Source organism: Lissotriton helveticus, chromosome 1_1, assembly GCF_964261635.1.
Source record: "Lissotriton helveticus chromosome 1_1, aLisHel1.1, whole genome shotgun sequence".
In the NCBI taxonomy this organism is placed as follows: domain Eukaryota; kingdom Metazoa; phylum Chordata; class Amphibia; order Caudata; family Salamandridae; genus Lissotriton; species Lissotriton helveticus.
In genome coordinates, this window is record NC_136057.1 from 1422762846 (window position 1) to 1422784207 (window position 21362).

General features: G+C 47.7%; 1 protein-coding gene across 1 annotated transcript in view; it reads left to right on the forward strand.

Annotated features, from left to right (window-relative positions):
• The window catches only part of KRI1 (KRI1 homolog), a 160706-nt gene that overhangs the window by 35784 nt on the left and 103560 nt on the right, over positions 1-21362 (forward strand). The window lies entirely within an intron of this gene.

Here is a 21362-nt window from a genome sequence, read left to right on the forward strand (position 1 = left end):
ATATAAGCTGAGCTTCACTGAATGGGACAAAACGTTGTGGAGCGTCGGTTTCAGATGAAGAAAAACCTCTTCTCATCCAAGTGTCCGCCGGCAAGGGAAGCGGGACCTTTTTGGTGTGGGTAGCATGTACCCAGTGCTTCCGTCCCTCCAGCCGAACTGCTGTCCTCGTTGCTAGTTGCACCTGGTAAGGTCCCACAAACCTCGGCTCAAGGTTCCGTTTTCGGCCGAAGTTGCGGACGAGGATCCAGTCCCCGGGTTGGAGCCGATGACCAGGACCCTCTGTTTGTGACGGCAGAGCCTCAAAGACCTGTTGATGAATCAAACTCAATTTAGCAGTCAGATCATGAAGATAATCAATCAGCATTGGATATTCAATTCTATCAAATTCTTTAGGCCTTGGGACTCCCCATATATTAGCGGGACGGCCGAACACAATCTCATATGGGCTAAGCCCTACTCGTAAGTGTACAGTTGCCCTGGTCGATAGGAGAGCTAGAGGCAAAGCGTCGGGCCATGATAAACCAGTTGTTGCCTGAATTTTAGCCAGTTTTAGTTTTAGGGTGCCATTGTATCCTTCCACCAAGCCCGCTGACTGAGGATGATTAGCACTATGAAATTTCTGTACTTATACCTAAACCATGACACACACTCTTCATCACACTTCCCACGAACTCACTTCCGTTGTCCGACCATACAACCCGAGGCATTCCATACCGGGGGAAATACTCCTTGAGCAAAATTTTTGCCGTGGATAAGGCAGTATTATCCTTAAGGGGGTAAGCCTCAATCCATCTGGAGAATGCACATACCACAACCAACACATATTTCAAATTGTTGCATCTCTCCATGTGGATGAAGTCCAACTGGATAACTTCGAAAGGGCATGTAGGAGGGGCAAAATGGCCAGGTGGAGTGGGAGTGCCCTTACCGGGATTGTGCATCAAACACACCATACAATTCTTAACCACTCTCTCTGCACACTTAGTAATCCCATCATTCTTCCATACATGAGACAACAACTTGCATATGCCTTTTGTGCTTATGTGTGCTGTACCATGGGCCATTGTAACAACAGCGAGCACATATGCATCCATCTGTTTCTCTGACAAATCAACCCAACATCCGTTCTCATCCAGCCTTCCCGTGCTCTCTTTCCATTTAGTCTTTTCCGTCTCAGTGGCTTCATTCTGTATTCCCTTCACACTCTCAGTCGTGTCTTCGCACATACTAGTCTCCGTTGGCCATCTCACTGAACTCGTAACATACATTCGATTTGTCAAATCTTTGGCTGTCTCTTTAGCCGTTTCATCCGCAAACGCATTACCACGACCCACATCATCCGTCACTTTCCGATGCGCACTACATTTGATTACGGCCACCTGTTTAGGCAATGTGAGTGCATCTAAAAGGTCATTCACAAGCTTCCCATGCTGAATCTTCGTGCCATGCGACGTAAGGAATCCTCTTTCTTTCCACAATCGCCCAAAACTATGGGCCACACCAAAAGCATACTGGCTATCTGTAAACACATTCACCCGTTTATCTTTAGACAACACACACGCTCTTGTCAAGGCGATCAGCTCAGCAGCCTGAGCCGAATTCTGACTCAATCTTGCGCTTTCTACAACCGTACTCAATGTTACTACAGCATACGCAGTCGTCACATCACCATTCGGCAACTTAAAACAGGAACCATCCACATACAAAGTACCATCGGGATCTACCAATGGAGTATCTTTCAGGTCAATACGACCCTTTGTTTCCTCTTCAGTTCTCAGATAACAGTCATGTAGTGCTTCACCACTTGACTCCGTGTCGATCGGCAGCAATGTTGCTGGATTCAACATATTACATCGTTTTATGCGTATGTGACTGGCCAGTAACGTTAACTCATATCCAGACAATCTTGCGCTCGTCAAATGTTGAGTCTTCGTTCTGTTCAAGAGAGTGTCAACTGCATGCGGAACCATCACCGTAAGCATATTATCCATGACCAGACCTGCGGACTGTCGAATGGACGCCGCAGCTGCCGCTGTTGCTCTTAAACAACTCGGCAAGGCTCTAGCTACTGGGTCTAAAGTCGAAGAAAAATATGCGCATGGACGTTGTTTGCCACCAAAAGGTTGTGTCAGAACACTCAACGCACAGCCATCCCTCTCGTGAACGTATAGTGTAAACGGCTTACTGTAATCAGGAGTACCCAACACAGGAGCCGAACACAACGCATCACGCAATTCAGAAAAACCTTTCTGACACTCTTCAGACCAAGGCAAAGGAGATGAAACATCCTTGCACGTAAGGGCTATCAATGGTTTCGCCAACAATGAAAAATTTGGAATCCTTTGTGTGCAGTAGGACGTAATACCTAAAAAGGCACGTACATCTCTCTGGGTTTTTGGCACAGTCATTCGGGAAATCGCTGCGATTCTCTCTGGGGTCAACCTTCTCCCTTCTTTTGCCAATAAGTGACCTAAATAGGTAACTTCTTGACAACAATATTGTAGCTTAGAAGGTGATACTTTGTGATGTAAGTCATGTAGATAATGCAATAATGATACTGTAGCCGTTTTGCAAATAGCTTCTGTATCAGCTGCCACTAGCAGGTCGTCAACGTATTGAATCAAAGCCGCACCCGTCGGTAACACAAAGGCATCAAGGTGACTTTTAAGTGCTTGACTGTAGATTGACGGACTCTCACAGTAGCCCTGTGGAGCGCGTTTTAGCCTAAAACTGCGACCACCTAATGTGAATCCGAATAGGTCTCTGCTTTCCTCAGCAATCGGGATACTAAAGAAAGCATTCTTTAGATCGATCACCGTGAACCAGGAGGCAGAGGCCGGAATCATTGTTAGCAAGGCCGTGATATCAGGGACCACGGGAAATTGTGGAATCACTATTTTATTTACTTCTCTCAAATCTATTACGAAACGATACACAGAAGGTTTGGATGGATCAGTTCGTTTCAAAATAGGCAATACAGGGCTATTACACACGTTTCCACGAGTTTCTTCAACAACACCTTTCTTAATTAGATCATGAACGATTGCTAACAGCGCTCGCTCACCATCAAGAGATACGATACTGAGGTAAACGTGGTAATCGCACATTTGGTTTCAATTGAATCACATAAGGTGGAATGTCTAACAGACCCACATCATTGGGACCTGTGGCTCATAGAGACGCAGGAAGGGAACTCAATTCCGGTGGGAATTTATCGATCGACAAGTACATAGGAGAGATCACTCTCCGACCTAATGTAAGCTCCACTCCTTCGGGAGAGCAATACAAAGTCGCATATAGTCGTTTCAACAAATCCAGACCCAAAAGATTCTCACCACAGCCGGTAGATAGAATCAGCGGAGCCTCCAGCTCACGAGGGCCAATCATAAGGGGCAAAGGGCTAGAGACAGGATTGCTAACAGGGGCGCCAGAGAATCCAACGGAAACATTCGTTAAGCCAGACAAAGGTGCGCCAGGGAGTTTCGAATGCGTGATGGAACTTTTCGTCGCACCAGTGTCTAACAGAAAAGGCTCAACTACGCCCGATGTAGCCACTGCGACGTAAGGCCCACTCTGATCAACCGGAACTAATACTACTCCCTCTCTTTGTCGGTGGCTGTCCTAGTAATGGTCGTTTGCAACAGTCTCATGTTCAATGTAATAATCGTCCACATGATATTGTGTAGATCGAACTGACCCCGCATTTCGCTGGTCAAAACAATTATTCGTATCTGATGGAATTTGAGGGCGATCAATTTGATTTTGGGGGGCACCGCGACCTCTACCTCGTGATGCCTGTTGAGGACCACCACCACGGTTTCCTCGTGTCGACACACCGTTTAGACGGTCACGTAAAGCGGGACAGTCGTATTTTATGTGTCCCTCTCTTCTACAATATGCGCACTGATTATACCCAAGTGAAGATCTATAGTCAAAGTTGTCAGAGCGCGGCTGCATCCTATCGGGCTGTGCTCGTGGTCGATACTGCTGTTGTGAATCATTTTGATTTGATCGTGGAGGATACGCTTGCTGCAACAAAACCTTCGTTTTGAGCTCCTTCGTTTTCTTATCCGCACGATCACTTTCTTACTTTTCCCTATTCTCATAGTATTGAGCCGTTGCTAATATCTGTGCAGTGGTTGACACCGCCCATGCACTTTCTGAATTCTTCAATTTGTTGCATAGTTCAGGCAACAGATTCAACACAAATTTATCGACAAATAACCGCTGGCCTCCCTCGGAGCCCATGTCCTGACCACTGTGGTCGACAAACGCTTCCTCAAACCTTGTAAAGAAATCCGAGACACTCTCGTCTTTCTTTTGTTTACAGGCTGATAATTTATCCCAGTTCACCTTCATCCCCGGCATGAGAGTTTTCATGAGCGTAATGATTTTCTGAGGTAAATCCAAAATCAACTGCTCAGGCTTAGCCCCTCCAACTTGTAAAACATCAGCCGCTACTAGTGCAGCCCAATCACCACCTAACTCATTTGGATGATTGGTTAGGCGAATTTTCGCCCAAACCGGTTGCGGTACGATATTACCGAACAGCATGTCGATGTCGGCAAGGTTCATAACAGAAGCGTCCACCAATTGGGATAACTCCTTATAGTAACCAGCCGGATTCTTACGCGGATCAGGCAAGGATTGCTTTACTTGCAAAACTTCTGATCGTTTCCATGGGAGGTGTATCCAAACTCTCGGAAATGCGGTAAAACCGGAGGCTGAGCTTGTGGATTAACTGGCACCCAAAGTGGCGGAACCTCTCGCATAGGGTACTGACCAGGAGCCGCTTTCCAAGTGCCTAGGTCGTCACCAAATGGTACTTGAGAATGCACGGTGGATCTAAGTGCTAACAAGCGCTCCATGGCACGTCGTACATCACCCCCTACAATCATACCGTTCAAAAATTGACTCTGGAGTTCAGTCATATCGGGCGGTACGTTATCTAAATCATCGTTATACCATTCTTCCCTCAAAAAGTTACACATTTCTTCGAACACGAATCTCTGCGTAGGCTCATTAAACTGAGAAAACGTGTCGAAAACCATGCGTGGAGGGTAGTTAACAGGATGTCTTATCCATCTACGAGCCATAGTCGCTAACGTTGCACTCTCCCTTCCACCAGGGATTTGACTCCGTCTCTGGGGAGTTTCAGAAATATCGGATGGGAATAACTGACCAGAAAGCGGTGAATAAAGGGTAGCAACAGTGTTAGGGATACGATTACGAACAGAAGGAGAAAGAAGAACAGGAGCAACAACATTAGAAGTGAAGCTAGGCGTAGTAGAAACAGACAAGGTAGTCGGGGTAACAGGGATAACAGATTGAGGAGGTACAGGGGCAGTAGGAACAGGGACAGGTGGTAGGACAAACGTAGGATTAACAACGGGCGGACCCGCAGCCGCTGGAACTACGGGAGGAACTACAGGAGGAACTACAGGAGGAGCTACAGGAGCCGTAGCACCCTGCGCATAAGGAGGTGGCGATTTCATCAAATACGCCAACAAGGAATCCTCCTTCGAATCTTCTTCTTTCTTATCTAGACCAGTCGGTAAAACCGGATAACATTTATCTACACTCATGTGATGTAGTCTAGTGGAAACTTCTATTTCTTTTTCTTCTTTTTCTCGCTTACATTGTTGTACAACTTGCATTATCGGAACAAACCCTTCTCTTCGATCCTTTTTAAGCTGTTTGATTTCTTTCTGCTTGGCCTCTTTACGCCACAGCCGAAAAGAATCAAACATAGCTGGCCGTGCTTTCTTTTGAAATAATTTAGCTTCAAGATTATCTAAAATCGTAAGTTCAAAACTTCCATGTGGTGGCCAACTAAGGACACCGTCTTTTTTCGTGTAACGGACCCAGTATTCATTATATATAATAGGGCCCACACCGTGTCGACTATAGAGCTCATATATCGGGGTTCCAACTGGAGGTATCGGACACGAGTCCTCCAACCGGGAATCCATTGCGCAACATTTGAAGAAACCAAACAAACCACTATGGCTAGGCATCGTGCACACTAACCTAGTATCAAACTTCAAGGGTTACCGAAGTACTAAATCTTCGTGTAAGACAAAACCCTCGGTTTTTGGCAATTGCAACTGTCAAATAACCACTAAGAACCACAACTAAGAACCACAAATGCAATGGAACCATGCAATACAACAAAGCTTCAATAAGCTACAACAAAGCTTCAATAAGCTACAACAACCACTAAGGACTGGGAGCGACCCACAAATACTTAACTCAGAACTTCAATGGCGTCACCAGGAAGGCCCGTCTATCGTCTCGCTTGTACGAAAGGTCTGCGCCGGGCGTCGAAGACAGGTCGACAGTCAGGGCATCGGTCCGTCGCAGCCGTCAGGAGGCGGGAATCTTCGCAGGGAAAATCTTCGGGCCACTTATTTCGACAACAGGATCGATGAAGCGGGGTGCACCTTCCCTCGGAGATTTCACACGAAGTTCCTCGCAATCGTCAGGCTTTGGACCGGTACCACTAATGTCGCCTTACGTTGGGCGCCAACTGAAGGACTGGACTTTTAACAGAACCAGCGGTGCCAGGGAACAACACCTATAACCTTCATGGGATACCTGTTTCGGCGCACAAGTGACAGAGACACGGGACACTTCCTTCGGCGTCAAAGATCAGCGTTTATTTACTGCAGGGAAACGAGAGTCATTAGAAGTACAACGGCATGTAGGTTCTGTGAGTCTGCTTCAAATTGCATATGTGGGTCGCTCTCCTTTATACAAAATGTTGCCATTGCACAACATGTGAACAAAAGGTTACAATCCAGTTCCCACAGTAAACTTCAAAAGGGTCGCTTTCATGTTTTCAGAACCCCGGAACATAATTACAGTAGCAATGCCGGTTCCCAACTGTAAAAGCACATCTTCCCACCATTAGGCACACCCACTTGAGTTGTAAATGAGCAAGAAAAAAGAGACAAAAACAGCTGCAAGGAAGTCAGACACGTGTAGAGAAAAGAGTGTGGGGGTAATATCGGAAGCATGATCGTAGGATCAAAGAGCTGGATCCCATCACCTGCACGGCTGTCACAATAGACCGGCACGGCCAGATTACCCTCAAGCTGAGCCATCTGCCTTCGCTGTGTCATTCCTCCGGCCATAAAGACACATGAAAGGAATATGCGTCTTCCGCAAGGCTTGGGAACTAAAAGGTCAGGAGGCGAACAGTTGCCTGCTCGCTGACTACGTGAGGGCAAGAAACAAAATGGATGCCGTATCTAAAATGGAACCCGAGGGTTCAGATGAAGACACGTAAATTAGGCGAACCCTATCAGGTAGTGTAGCGAAAACGCGTACACTTATCGAACTTGCCATTTACGGTTCGTAGATACCAAACTCGTCCATATTCGGTAATGCCCAAAACGTCGTAATAATTTTTACGGAACCTCACCACCTCCCCGCCTTCCCTTGGGATAAGTTCTACGCCTGATGGATCTATGGCTAGAACGACCTCTCCCGTCCCTTCCCCGTCGGGTGACAGAGTTTAATTCAGCGACCCCCCCCTCTGTTTCTTCTATGATTATCTGTGGCGGACTTAAGTCATCCACTAACAAATCGATAGGTTGAGTTGACAAGCCTGCCCCCTGTAGCGAGAGAACTGCGGGGGTTAAGGCCTTTATATAGTTACCACTTTTGGATTTAGCTTGGCCTAAGGGAGCCCCAGCATTAGGTGATTTCCACGTAGCTATGATGCCCATAGAAGCTCGCTTTTGCTCTATAATCGAGTCCAAAGATAGTCCACGAAATACAGCTTACAGAAAGGAGATTAACAGAGATTCCGCTCTCATGAGGAAGGCATCAAGAGTCCCCTTTACCCCCCCCCCCCCCCCCACCAGAGAGCTTGTTGCCTTGCGCTTAGTCATCCCAAAAAAATGAAGGCCTTATATTGGGCTATTATTTGACGAGATATTAATGAAAGAATTAGAAATGAGTACCTTGGTGGCTATTATAGTTCTGTCCCAGAGGCCTTGGAGTTTCCTGAGTCCTTAGTGTCAAAAGAGGGCCCTTCAGACGCCTCCTGGCAATGATTGGTAAGATGCTGGACAACTGATTAGTACTTTAAACCAGTCCGCAGAACCTCTTCCTGACCAACATCGCTTTGGGGTTCCAGTGGAGTCGTAAGGGGGGTGGCCCAGCCCAGCCTCTTCCGGCCCCTGATGGGCACGGACGGGCCCGCCCGCGTTCCGCGTGCCCTGCGGCGGTTTTGAGCGCCTCCTTGCGCTTCCTGATGGCGCTGCAGAGTGCGCCGCCGGGGGACTCTGGGAAGTGGAGTGTCCAGCACCCGGCCCTTCCCCCTGGTCAGCAGCAGTGACGGTGCAGTCCCCCTCGGACTGTTTTGGCAGCAGATAGACTCGCGGTGAGGCAGGAGCGGCGAAAAAGGGACCCCAGTGCTATGGACACTCAGAAGAGCACCGATCACAGGTAGGTGCCTGCGGTTTCTGGGTCGGGGCCCAAGGATCAAAGGTAAGCACAAAGAGGACCACCAGTTGGCCCCAGCAGTGCACTTCTAGCGGCACACAGGCGGCAGGGTGCAAAGTAGACATCGGGTTCCCAATGGAGGACGTGAGGAAGAAATGCTGCAGGCTTGGGCCAGAAAGCTACACGAAGGGCACCACCGGCTGGACAGGTAAGTTGGATAGCTTGGGGACACCTGGCACCATCAGTAGGGCTCCCCCGAAGTCAGGGGGCAAAGGATGCATGGGTACCCTTTTGTGTCTGGTTTCTTTAGCTGACTCCGGTCGCAGTTAGGGAGACCCTACTGACAGAGGCTGCAGGTGTCTAGGATGGTCAGTCACTGGTGCACACAAGGTCCGCAATTGTAGAGGAGACGTTTCAGGGTAACTGGTTCACTCAAACTCGGCCCGTGGGTGTCTGGTGCAGTGTCGCAGATCCACCTGGATCCGTAGACTGATGTTGGTTTCTTTGCTAGACAAATCAGGTGTCCACGGGAGACTGGAGTCTTTGTCGAAGACAGCAAAGGTCCTCTGGGGTTCTTGAGGTTGCTGGCTGTGGGCCACGCCAATTTCGGGAAGCGGGGTCGCTGGTGGAGGAGACAGGATGGTAGGGCTGGGGGCCAAGTCAGTCGTCGTCTTCTCCACTCATGCACGGCTCTTTAGTCCTTCTTAGGTCGTCGAATCTGAAGTCTGGGTTCAGGGCTGCTCCCTAAATACACTATTTAGTGGGTGTTTTAGGGGTCTCGAGGTAGTAGCCAGTGGACTACTGACCTTAGGGTGACTACACCCTTGTGTTCTAACCCCACGCGGGGGAATGAGCACATTCCCTAAACCTGATTGGGGGATGTTCCTCATCAGCAGCATGGCAGGCACTGAGGGGTCGCCTTCACCTCGCTTCCTCCACCTGAGGGAGTGAGCTGGCAGAGGTGGGCACACCACCTGGGCTTGCTAAAGTTTCCTGCTCCTGATAATAGGAGAGACTGGGAGTCCCGTTGCAAAGGCGGCAAGGCCTTTGAAGCTCCCCTGCCACAGATGGCTCTTCTTGACCTGGAGGAGATGTGAACACCTCTACCCAGGAAAGATTTTTTTGTCTCAGCCCTGGGAGGGTAGGCTCCCACCGTAGGGGTCCAGAAACCTGTCTCGTGGTGGGAGGCAGGTGTTTACCAGTCAACTACCCTTCAGTGGTTGGTTTGGTCTAGAAGGGACCCCTGAATGCATGGGATAATACATCGGACACTGTAGGCTTATTATTCTGAGATGTTTGATATTGAATATCCTAGGATTCAGTAAAGTCATTATGGTGCTACGAAACTCATAATGACCAGTTTCCAGACCATATACTCGGGATGGCTTTTCTGGGCACTTATAATATCTAAGAATAGTCTTGGATATTATAGGGACCTGTCTGCTCATGCAGGTAGGTCCTCACATGAGGTATAGGGCACTTTGCCTTAAGGGGGACTTACCTAGGCCTCATGTAGTGCTGGGCAGGCGTGACACACAGGGATGTGTGCCATGTCGACTCTTCACTTTTAGCTGTACAACAACACGCAGGCTGCAATGGCTGTGGTGCATGTTTGTGGTGAGAGGTATCTGAGGGTGGCATAATACATGCTGCAGCCCTCAGAGCCTTTTCCCTGGCTACCATGCCCTTGGTACCATAGGTACCCCTTACAAGGAACTTGCAGGTAGGCCAAAGTTGTTCCGATTGTGGAAACAATGGTATAGGTTAGGGAAAGACACAGTCCCTGGGTCACCGATTGGCAGGGACCCAGGGCACACTTGGTCAAAGAGTATCAGAAATCTGGCAAAAAGTGGGGGGGGTTATTGAAACAGAAACCCACTTTCCTGCACGGCCCCTTTACTACCATCTCAAAAACAGCTGGCGGATGATCAGATCTTGGTCCGAGAAGAATTTGCAGCTCTCTTGGCCAAGGGAGCATTAGAAAGGGCTCCGATATCAGACGTAGGCAGTGGTGGTTGTTTTTGCTACTTTCTGATACCCAAAAAGAACAAAAGTTTTCGTCCTATTCTAGACCTCTGAACCTTCAATCTCTTTCACAAGTCAATTCAAGATGCTCACATTAGCTCAAGTCTTACCTGCCCTAGACCAAGGAGACTGGCTGGTAGTGTTGCACTTTTAGGATGCATATTTTCACATCCCCCTTTCTGCCTGCCCACAGGCGTTATCTGCGGTTCAAGGTAGTCTACAAGCACTTTCAGTTCACTGAGCTACCCTTTGGCCTAACCAGCACCCCTCGCATGTTCACCAAGGTGATGTTGGTGGTTGCAGCTCATCTGTGCAGGTTGGTGGTTTCAATCTTCCCCTACCTCAACAACCTGCTGTTGAGTGTCCTCGCCACGGGCTGTTTTCTTCCTCCAGTCTACCGCTGACAAACCTGCATTCGCTGGGTTTCACTATAAACGTGCCGAAGTCACACCTGACTCTTTGTCAGGCGCTAATTTCATCTGAGCTGTTCTGGATACAGTGCAGTTTCAGGGTTATCCTCCAAAGCAGCGAGTCGAGGATATTCAGGTTATGATGCCGATGTTTCAGCCTCTATCCTGGATTTCGGTGAGAATGAGGCTGTTGGGCCCCATGGACTCCTGCATCGTGTTGGTAAATCATGCCAGATGGTAGATGCCGGCTCTGCAGTGGGCCCTGAAGTACCAGCGGGCGCATCATCAGGGGAATCTCTCTGATGTCGTCCAGATCTTGGAAGGAAGTGCAAAGAACCTGCAGTGGTGCCTTATGAACTGTGATTGTTTCAGAGGCAGACCCCTCTCCCTACCAGATCTCACAATAGTGACTGATGCGTCACTCCTGGAATGAGGCGGCCATGTGGGAGAGGTGGAGATCAGAGGACACTGGTCTCCAGCAGAATCGGGACTCCACATCAACTCTGCTCTGTGCAATCCCACTAGCATTGAAAGCATTTCTTTCCTTCGTCAAGGGGAAGTTAGTACAGGTGTTCACAACATCGCCGTGTGGTACTGCACCAAGCAGGGTGGGGTGGGGTCGTGGACCCTTTGTCAAGAGGCCCTGTGCCTCTGGACATGGCTGGAACAGCAGGGCATTACCCTAGTGGTTCAACACCTGGCAGGTTCTCTGAATGCCAGGGACTCAGCCATTGGTGCCTAGCGGATCACGAATGGCGTCTCCAGCTGAGGGTGGCGCAAGGTCCCTTTCAGCCGTAGGGAGGGTCTTGGGTAGATCTGTTTGTCTCCGAAGAGAACATTCAGTGTCCGCATTATTGCACGTTGGAATTTACAAGCTGGATATCGCTCAGCGACACTTTTTGTCTCTAGTGGAGCTCAGGCCTCCTGTACGCCTTCCCGCCCATACCACACCTGCCCAGAGTTCTCAAGAAGATCAGGAACGACCAAGCCCAAGTCATTGTTGTGGCTCTGAACTGGGCGCTGAGTTTGGTATCTTGAGCTTCTGAAAATGAGCATGGATCCTCCAATCAGGCTACCCCTTCGGAAAGATATTCTGTCACATGAGAGGGTGCGCCACACGAATGTGTCAACTCTCCGCCTCCTTGCGTGGATATTGAGCGGTGACAGTTGATGGCTTTTTACCTTCCTAGTTTGTACAGTTATTCTGGTGGCCCACCACCAAAATGGTATATGCCTGCCGTTGGCAAATTTGTAAAAATAGTGTATAGAAAAGTCTATCGCCCCTCTTTCTGCCTCTCTTTGTGATATTCTTCTCTTTATTCTTACCCTTGCCCAGCAGGGCTCCGCTCTGGGCACTGTCATGGGTTATCTTTCTGCTCTGTCCGCTTTCCTACGACTGCCTGACCAACCCTCTTTGTTCAAGTCCCATATTTTAAATAGGTTCCTGAAAGGGCTTGTACATATGTTTCCCCCTACTTCCTTAATTATGCCTCAGTGGGATCTGAACCTGGTTCTCACTTACCTCACTGAACAGCAGTTAGCCACCTTGTGATAGGCCATCACTAGCAACTTTTGTCCTTTATATCCTGACTGGGAGTATGTGCAAACCAGCAGTGGCCTAGCCAATAGGTCTCGCCTTTGGGACCTTAGAAGTGTTTAGCCGTGCAGCACATTTTCCTGGGTGTTGTGCCGCCAGGAATTGAAGAGCTATACAACTGCTACACACTAGTTCAAGTAGTCTGATTTAGAAAAATATGCTTGCTTTAGAAAACATTTATGGACACATTGTAAGGCACTTTAAAGCACAAAGACAAGTGTCTTGATGCAAGTCAACCGAGCTATAACATTCTGTATGCGGCCATGTAGAAAGGGGCTAAACAATTCCTCGCCTACACCGGTGAATGTAAAGGGACAGGCAGGGATATCGCAATTTTGAATAATGTTCAGGGGCAGTACAAGGCTGCCGCAAGCACCGCTGTGCCTTGCAACAAAAGAATGTTCATCACATAAGATATTAATCTATTTTGCCCAAACCTGAAAGTGTCACATAGGCAATGCTATAATATTGGTGTCCACCATGCATTGTAATGAACATTAAAATGCAGATTACAATTCAAGTGAAAGGAAGTTGGCGATTATAATGAACACACGTTTTTTGCAAGGGAATGCGCAAAGTGCATTGTCATGTTGGGTCCGTCAGATTAATACCAAATATCCAATTGGAGGCTGACCGCTTTGAATTAGCAATTAGAGGGGTCTGATTTACTGCGAGAGATCGGGTGCGAGTGCTGTGATTGCTGTTCATCACGTGCACAATGCACAGCCAAGATGAGAAAATATTAACATTGTGCGTTTACTCACAGCAATACGCAGATGCAAGCAAACCCTCACGCTTTGATTTTAGTGTCTGTTAGCCGCGTGAGTAAAGAAAGGCAAAAAATAAATAATAACCTTTGCTCGCCTTTGATAGGCATTTAAGGAATTTACACAACTGGGAGCCAGCAATGTAAACAAGCATTGGCATAGCCAATAAGTCTCGCCTTTGGGACCTTATAAGTGTTTAGCCATGTAACACTTAATGTTGTTGCACCAAGGATATTGTGCTGGATCACTAAACACTTATAAGGTCCCAAAAGGCGAGATCTATTGGCTATGCCAATGCTTTTTTTTTTTTTAGCTTTCTGCTTTTGTGAAATAAGCCACTACATTATAAGTATTATTTTTAAAAACATGGCGTTTGTTATCTCTACACAGAAAGCAGTCTAGGTATGCAAGGGTTTGAAGTCAAGTGATTTTTTTGTACCTTTCATCGACCAATCCTGTCCTTTCTGGCACTTGTATAATGGCAGGGTTTCGAAGCTTCATTAACATACAGAGCAGGGACATATGACGGTCATTAGCAGTGCCAGCTTTATTTGCAAACAGACCTGTTAAAGTAAAGTGCGCCGCAGCACAGCTGTCTCCGCAGCCCCTGTAAGTGGACATTTACAGCATAAAGGATGACAAGCGAAGGGAACCAAGAATAAGAGTATGAGAACTAGAGAAAAGAGAAGAATGGAGGAGAGTGGGCATGAGGGTGGGGAGGGGAGTGCGGTGACATGGTGGGGGTTTGCGAGTGAGGCCTAGAGAGCCGGAGAAAGGGATGCACAGGGGGTGAGAGCCGCCTGTGGAGCAGGAATGAGCGTTGTTGAAACGCGAGCCTGGCGGAGAGCGTCCAGGCCTGCACCGCAGCGCAGCCACCGACCCCCGTCAGCAAACTGAGCGTTCAGCCGCATTTTCACTGCGTGGAGCATCACTGGAGGCCAAGCGAGGCACCAGCCACGCAGCTGGCCTAGAGCAGAGACTCAACACTGTATATTATCAAACCAGCTGTTCCGAGGTCTTGTTTCCTTATGGCCTGCTGTATGATGGGCTCGAGTGCGCAGAATCCCGGGTGGCACCCACAGTCCGGGCTAAGGACCGGGGGAGGCGCAGGAAGGGCCAGCTGCGTGTCTGCCCATGGCCCGCTGCCGCAAAAGACAGACAGACGGCTTCCTAATGGCTGCCAGCGATCCACGGCAGTGTATTTATAAATGCGCGGATTACTGTTTATCTGCTAAACAGATGCGTGTTGTACAACACACAATAAAAGCCAGCACCACCAACACGGGCTTACAGCAGCCCCACAGCTTTGTGTGCAGACAATGACGCTGCCAGGCTAGAGAGCCGGAGAAAGGGATGCACAGGGGGTGAGCGGATAGTAAAGGGAGGTCGGGCAGGAAGGCAGTGAAAGTGAATAAGACTAGAACGAGAGTGTGAGGGAGGGGAGGGGAAGGGAAGGGGCGAGAGGGGTAAGAAAGGAGGAAGAGAGTTGGATAGAGAACAGTGAGACTGAGAGGTAGAAGGCGAGGAAGACAAATGAAGTAAAAGAGGGAGGCAAGGAAGGTTTGCAAAGGAGAGAGAGCAGAGGAGAAAGTGGATTAACAGAACAGAGATGGAGAGCGGGAAGTAAAATGGGGATGAGAAAGGCTTAGTGTTAGTGAGATGGGAGAAGGGAAAGGGGAATGAGTTGGAGTGGAATAAAAAGAGTGTGTGTGTGTGTTCGTCCGTCCGTCCGTTGAAATCCAGTATTGAGAAAGACATAAGTAAATAACAAGGAGAAACACGAGAGACGGCCTGCGGCCGTCAAAGTGAAAGTACGAGGAGAAATGCGACACGGCGGGCAGGGGAGGGGGCGGAGCGGGGAGAGCGGCATGAGGGTGTGAAGCAGCAGGGGCCTGAGACGAGGCCGCCTTGCCTTTGATGTGGTAATGCGAGGCAAGCGGCTGGTGGCATTGTGCACGCGCTTTCACGTGCACTGGAAGAAATCGCCTGGGAATCGCCTGATCTCGGTAAGCTCTGTTTAAGCCGCAATAGATCGAGCTCCCGCTCTCAATGCGCATGCGCATTGAGATAGGTCGCTCTGATAGAGCGCGCGAGGCCACCCGACCAATAGTTTTCGCCGTTTCCGGCTTCAGGGCCCATATACTTTCAAATCACCATATACATCGATCAGGTGACTTCACGAGCTCTACCAATTTGTGTGTGTTTCCTACTATTTGTTTCTCAGTGCACCCGACTTACCATCCACCGATGCGGGTATCTAATGACCACAATGAATCAGGGAGCTAGCTGTAAAAGGAAAGGCAGCAAAATACAAACCCAACCAATAACATTCAAATACTGTTGAAATGACCACTGACAACTGGAAGTTTTAAAATGTTTATCTAAAGTTCATTTGCTTCATTCATAAGGTACATCAATATAAGGCAATCAATAACCAAGATAACGTAAATGATGTAACTGTAAAGAATTAACGACAGAGTAATCATTGAAATATTGATAAAAAATGTAACGAGAAGATACTATGCTATTCAATAATATTTAAGCATGGGCGGACTATGTAGGTATAACTACAGGAGGGCCTATAAAGAGTAACACGCTTCACTTAAGGTGAACGGGCCTTTAAACAATCTAGGCAATGAGGTTCTAGGCCATATCAGAAAATGACAAACTGCAATGCAAAATATAATTTCTAACAAGTGAGAAGACATAGGAACAAACTTATGGAAAAATGCAAATGACTTTCAATAGTTGCGGAAAGACATGGAATAATAACATATGCAATGGTAAACTTTATTGAAGCAAAAGTTAGAAATTCAGAAGGTGCAAGATTTAAGAGGTTCAGAGCAATATTTACCTAGAAAGGTGTGGAAACCAAACCCTGGCCACGGGTCAGTTAAGGACAGGAAACCCTCAAGGAAGGATACCCCTCAAAGGACAGCAGGTGCAGAATGGACACCCCGGATAGGACAGGATACCCTCGGATTAGGAATCAGGACAGGACCTCAGGACAGGACAGCAAACCCTCAGGACAGGACCGCTCAGGACAGGACCGGAACCCACAGTTCGGAAGCAACGCCTGCGCTCCACCCGCTCTGCAGTTATCGATCAAGACCCCGATTGGGTCAGCGAACTCCCAGCAAAGTGCTTCGCCAGCACTTTAAGGTTCAGTAGAACCTTAGTCTATGGTCAAATTCGGACAGAGTGCTCCGCAGCGCTCTGTATCTTCAGTCACCTATTGAGTACGATGGGTCAGTGACAGGTCAGCTAAACCAGACAAGTCGGACGGTTCCCTAGGTGAACCCAGGGTAGATATACAGTTTGGGGACAGTGTACCACCCCCCAATGTTGCAAAGTGTCAGAATCCCTCAATTTCGATTGGTCCTAAGGTAGGATTTGGGTAACACACCAATCAGAACACGCTAATTCGAGCCTATATTAGCATACTTGGGTACCGCCTAGAGAGATTGGGGTTCTCATGAGAACTGTGCAAAAAGACAATGGCAATTTTACAATGTATCATATGAGGAGCAACATTCGCCGTTCTTGCAGGGCAGAGGTGACTTTCTCAGGAGCATCTCGCCCATCACTGCCAACTGGCTATGTTCCATCAGTCAAGGTCTACTGTGCTGCCGAAGTTGCGCAGGCGCAGAAGGGACCTCCAATATGGCTCTCCTTTCACTCAGACCCCCATTCCCCGCGGTACATGAAAAGTAAGCGAAAACGAATTAATACATAATAATGTCATCATGAAAACACATCACATGGTTGGTACTTTAAACTTATCATCAAGAATTATACTTATGCAGACTAAATGTTAGCTACATGGAAACAATGACACGAGCGAACTGCACGAGCAGTATAAGCTATGTATTACGCATGCGCATAAATTTCCCTCCACTTCTGCAGGCGCGTCAGGACACGTGAGTGTGGCTGACGCATGCGCAGTAACTAAAATACAAGCGGCGGCCATTTTAAAGTACACGGGTTAAATGTATTAGAAATACACGTAGGCAAGCTTCGCACACTTTGCCTAAACAAAAATAAACGTTAGTAAAACATACGTTTTGTTACCTTATTACACATAAACGAGGTTCTTGACTTCGGCAAGCCGCAAAATGTGCGAAGTTTTGCTTCATCAGCTCGACCTAATAAACAGTATGGAAAGAACAAGGCCAATTATTGTTTCTGGGAGCTTGAAGTATACACATAATTATTGCATGTTGCTGCTGTGATTTGACCAACATTTTCAGCATTTTTAATGGTCTCTGATGGACGTCTAATGTACACGCAGGCTCACATACAGAAACCAACGGGTATATTAAAATTCAAGTGAAAGGAAGTTGGCGATTATAATTAACACGCAGTTCTCGGAAAGGAATGCTCAAAGTGCACCGTTGTGTTGACGCCAGCAGATTAATACCCAATATCCACCTGGAGGCATACGGGTGAATTAGCCATTGGATGGTGTTTCATTTATTGTGAAGGAGCTAGCGCGAGTGCTGTGATTGCTGTCACCACCCGCTCAATACACAGCCCAGAATTAGCAAATATTAACATTGTGCAATTATCACAGCGATATGCAGCTGCAAGCAAACCATGGCGCTTTGATTTTTAGTGTCTGTTATGCGTGTGACAAAAAAAAGGCGAAAAGTAAATAATATTTGCTCACCTTTGATTGGCATGTGAGGAATTTGAACAACTGGGAGCCAGCAATGTAAATAAACAGGGTGGGAAGCATGAGGCCAATTATCCTTGTTGAAAACTTAAAGTACACGTGCGTACACCTATATTTATCACATGTCGCTGTGGTGATTTGACCAACAGTTTGAGCATTCCCAGTGGTTTTGGGTGGAAGTTTTATGTATATGCGAGCTCACACACAGAAATTAACGCCAGTCAAGCATATAGTGTGCCTCCGATGTCTGAATCATGAGCACCATTTAAATGCACAAATCAAATCAAAGGACGACAGAGTTCAAAGCCCTGGTGGAAACAGAGAGAGAACTAGAGTGGCTCCCTGCTTCGGCCCCGCAGGACCGAACTGAGTAAACCTTGTTTAATAACTCTTACCCAGCACCTGGACAGGCAGAAGATTAGACACCAGTACTTGAAAGGAGAAACGAAAATGAATGAGTGGTGTGCGCGGGTTGTACGGGTGAGACAAGGAAAAGTGTGGCGCGTTGTGTGTAATCTGACACATGAGGAATGCAGCTGTCACACTGCGCGCCACTGCTCGCTCCCGCAAACAAAACTCTGTGGGGGTGAACATATGCAAAAGAGGTGGGACATGCGCCCGCCTTTAGCCATTTGCAGGCTACAAAAACAAAATGATACACCAACCCAATGCGTGGGGGCAGTCAGACCCACACAGGGAAGTACAAGAAGCCTCGCAGAGCAGCAATTGCACACTGGCTCAGGCTCGACCTAAAAAGGGGTAACCAAGCCTAACTGATATGTTTAGATATATTTAAACATTGGCAATTTAGCAGAATAATTGTAAAAAAAATTTGAGGGGGGCCCAAGTATTTTTTTTTTTTACAGGGGGGAGCAGCATTAAGATGTTTCAAGACCGCTGACTTAAAGGGAAGCTCTCTGGAGACGAAGATTGAGTGGAACTTTGGTGCCCCTTAACCCAAATATAATTGGCCACCCATTTTCCAAAATAATGCAGTTCCCATTGAGCGGCGTCCTTGTATTGTATTAATCTGTCACGTATGTCCGCAAGCAGCTGCTGGTCGTGCCTAGCACGAAAGCGAGTCTCCAGGTCTCGAATGTCACGCTCCAGACGTAACCAGTCCCTGCGTAGCGCAAAGTACCTTGCCTGCTTAACAATGCAGGCCCCCCTAATGACCACCTTGAAGGCCTCCCATACTTTTTTTTTAACAGAGTTCTATATAGCGCGAACCTGACCCGAATCGGGTATCAGAGCGCTTTACATAGCACCAGTTGCATTACATGAGAACACATTAATTTTTGTTAGGCACGGGGAGATTAAATGATTTGCCCAGAATCACAGGATGTTCAGCGTCATTGCCGAGACTCGAACCCTGTTCTCCAGGTTCGAGGTCGACTGCCCTAGCCGTTAGGCCATCTCCTCTCGACAAACAGTGGCCCTGAAGATGTTCTCATATGTTAAAGTATTCCTCAATCGTCGCTTGTATATCATTGCGGAACACCTGAATGCAAAGCGTTCCCGGGAGGAGCAGCCATGAAAACGCCCGGGAGGCAGAATCCGGCAATGGAAGTTCTAACAGGAAGTTAGTGGCATTCGCACGCCAACCATTATGCTGCGTCTCGCGAAATGAGCCAATAATCCAGCCACGACTACGTTGTGTGCTGTATTTATACAGGTCCCTTCTTTCAGGACTGCGTGTCCAGTGCGCCAGATATCCCTCAAATGGAACTCCTGCATAATAAGGAGTAATTGAACCGCTGCGTGAGGTTGTGGTCGCCTAGCTTCGCTGGCCCTGTCCAGCTCAGGATTAAGAATTACATTGAACTTTCCCTCCCTACAGGGTTGCACCCAGTCCCAGCGCCTCCCCTTTTTGGCAAATCTCAGTGAAGGATTGGGGATCATCAGTGTTTGGCCCATATATAGCAAGTATCGTGACTGGGTGTCCCTATATGTGACCCGCTAGTAGCGAATACCAACCCTGTACTTCAAGTCTGATCGTATGCTTCTTCCACGCCAGTCCCCTTCTATCCAATCGCCGCACCGCAACTATAATTGGAGTATATAGCAACGTAATGTTCACCTAGCCATCCCGATCTAAGTCTGGTGGAGGTGCTTTCTGTGAGATGAAGCTCTTGTAGCATATAAATATCTATAGAGTGTTTGTGTAAATATGTAAAGACTTGGTGTGCCTTACGATTGTCTTTAGGACCACAAATATTCAATGTTAGTAATGTAATGGTGTGCATAAGAGCGAAAAAGTACTGTTGGGCAATCAAACGCACATTCCCTCATCAAGTGTGTAAAGAGCCTAATGGCGTTGAATGGAAAAAATGCAGATGCTAAATAACTCAATAACCCCTCCCTCCCACTGCAACCCACCCAACTTGGTTGTGAGCAATCCCAACCCATCCAAACCATGCATAAACAATTTATTGGGAAACGTCCTAGGGATCGGTGAGAAATCAGGCAAACACCCCTTACCATGTGAGGCAGGATGGCAGTCAAGGATATCCATGGGCTATATTTGAGAGCTGACAATAGGCAAGAGCACATTACATAAAAGAAATATCTGTGTGAGGATGCGAACAGCATATACACTAATATTCAAACCCGGGTTAGAACATCATAAGCAGTTACATGAGCAATGTATCAAAATTGTTGCTTGTAGAGAAGCAGACGGAAAACAACAATAACTTCAATTGGTAATGGAAAAGTGAAAGCATCAGTCATCGTTCAGGGAGCACATATTCTCTGCAGTATGAGAAGTTCAGGGGGTCCCTGAACCTTGGGAATGCATTTAGCGAGTTTCAGAGCCGTCTTAGCATCCGAGAAAAAATGTAATTTGCCCCTCTGAAACCTCCATGTCACTTTCGGCAGGGTATAGCATGGTATATGGGTTCCGCGTCTTTTAAAGCATCTTTTTGGCCGAGAGGAAATCCTGGCAGGCCGACTGGGCCCTCAAAGTAAAATCAGGGAAGAAGTATAGATTGTTCCCCTAGTATTGTAGGGCGCCCAGTCCAACCGCAGGACAGCATCTCAATCCTGGTAATTTAACAACTGTGCCATGATTGACCTTGCCTGAGCACCGGGAGGAGGCCTGGGTCCCAGCGACCGGTGGGCACAGGAGACTATAAACACCGCAGACAGACTTTCTCCAAAGAGTTCCTGGAGCACGGTCTCTAAAGTTCTCCATTTTTGCAGTGTTGGTGGACTCCAGAATTCCCGTCATCCTGAGGTTATTGCGGCAGGAGCATGCCTCTAAGTTCTTGTTTTTGGCCCTAATCACCTCGAGCACTTTGTCCATTTTGAGTAGTTGTTCCATGACCTTTACGTGCGAGTCTTCCTTTTCCGAGACCCGTTGTTCCAAGTGGTCAATGGGGTTGTCGTGCTTATCTACACGTTGTTTAACATGTTGCTGCCGGCTAGTAAGGATA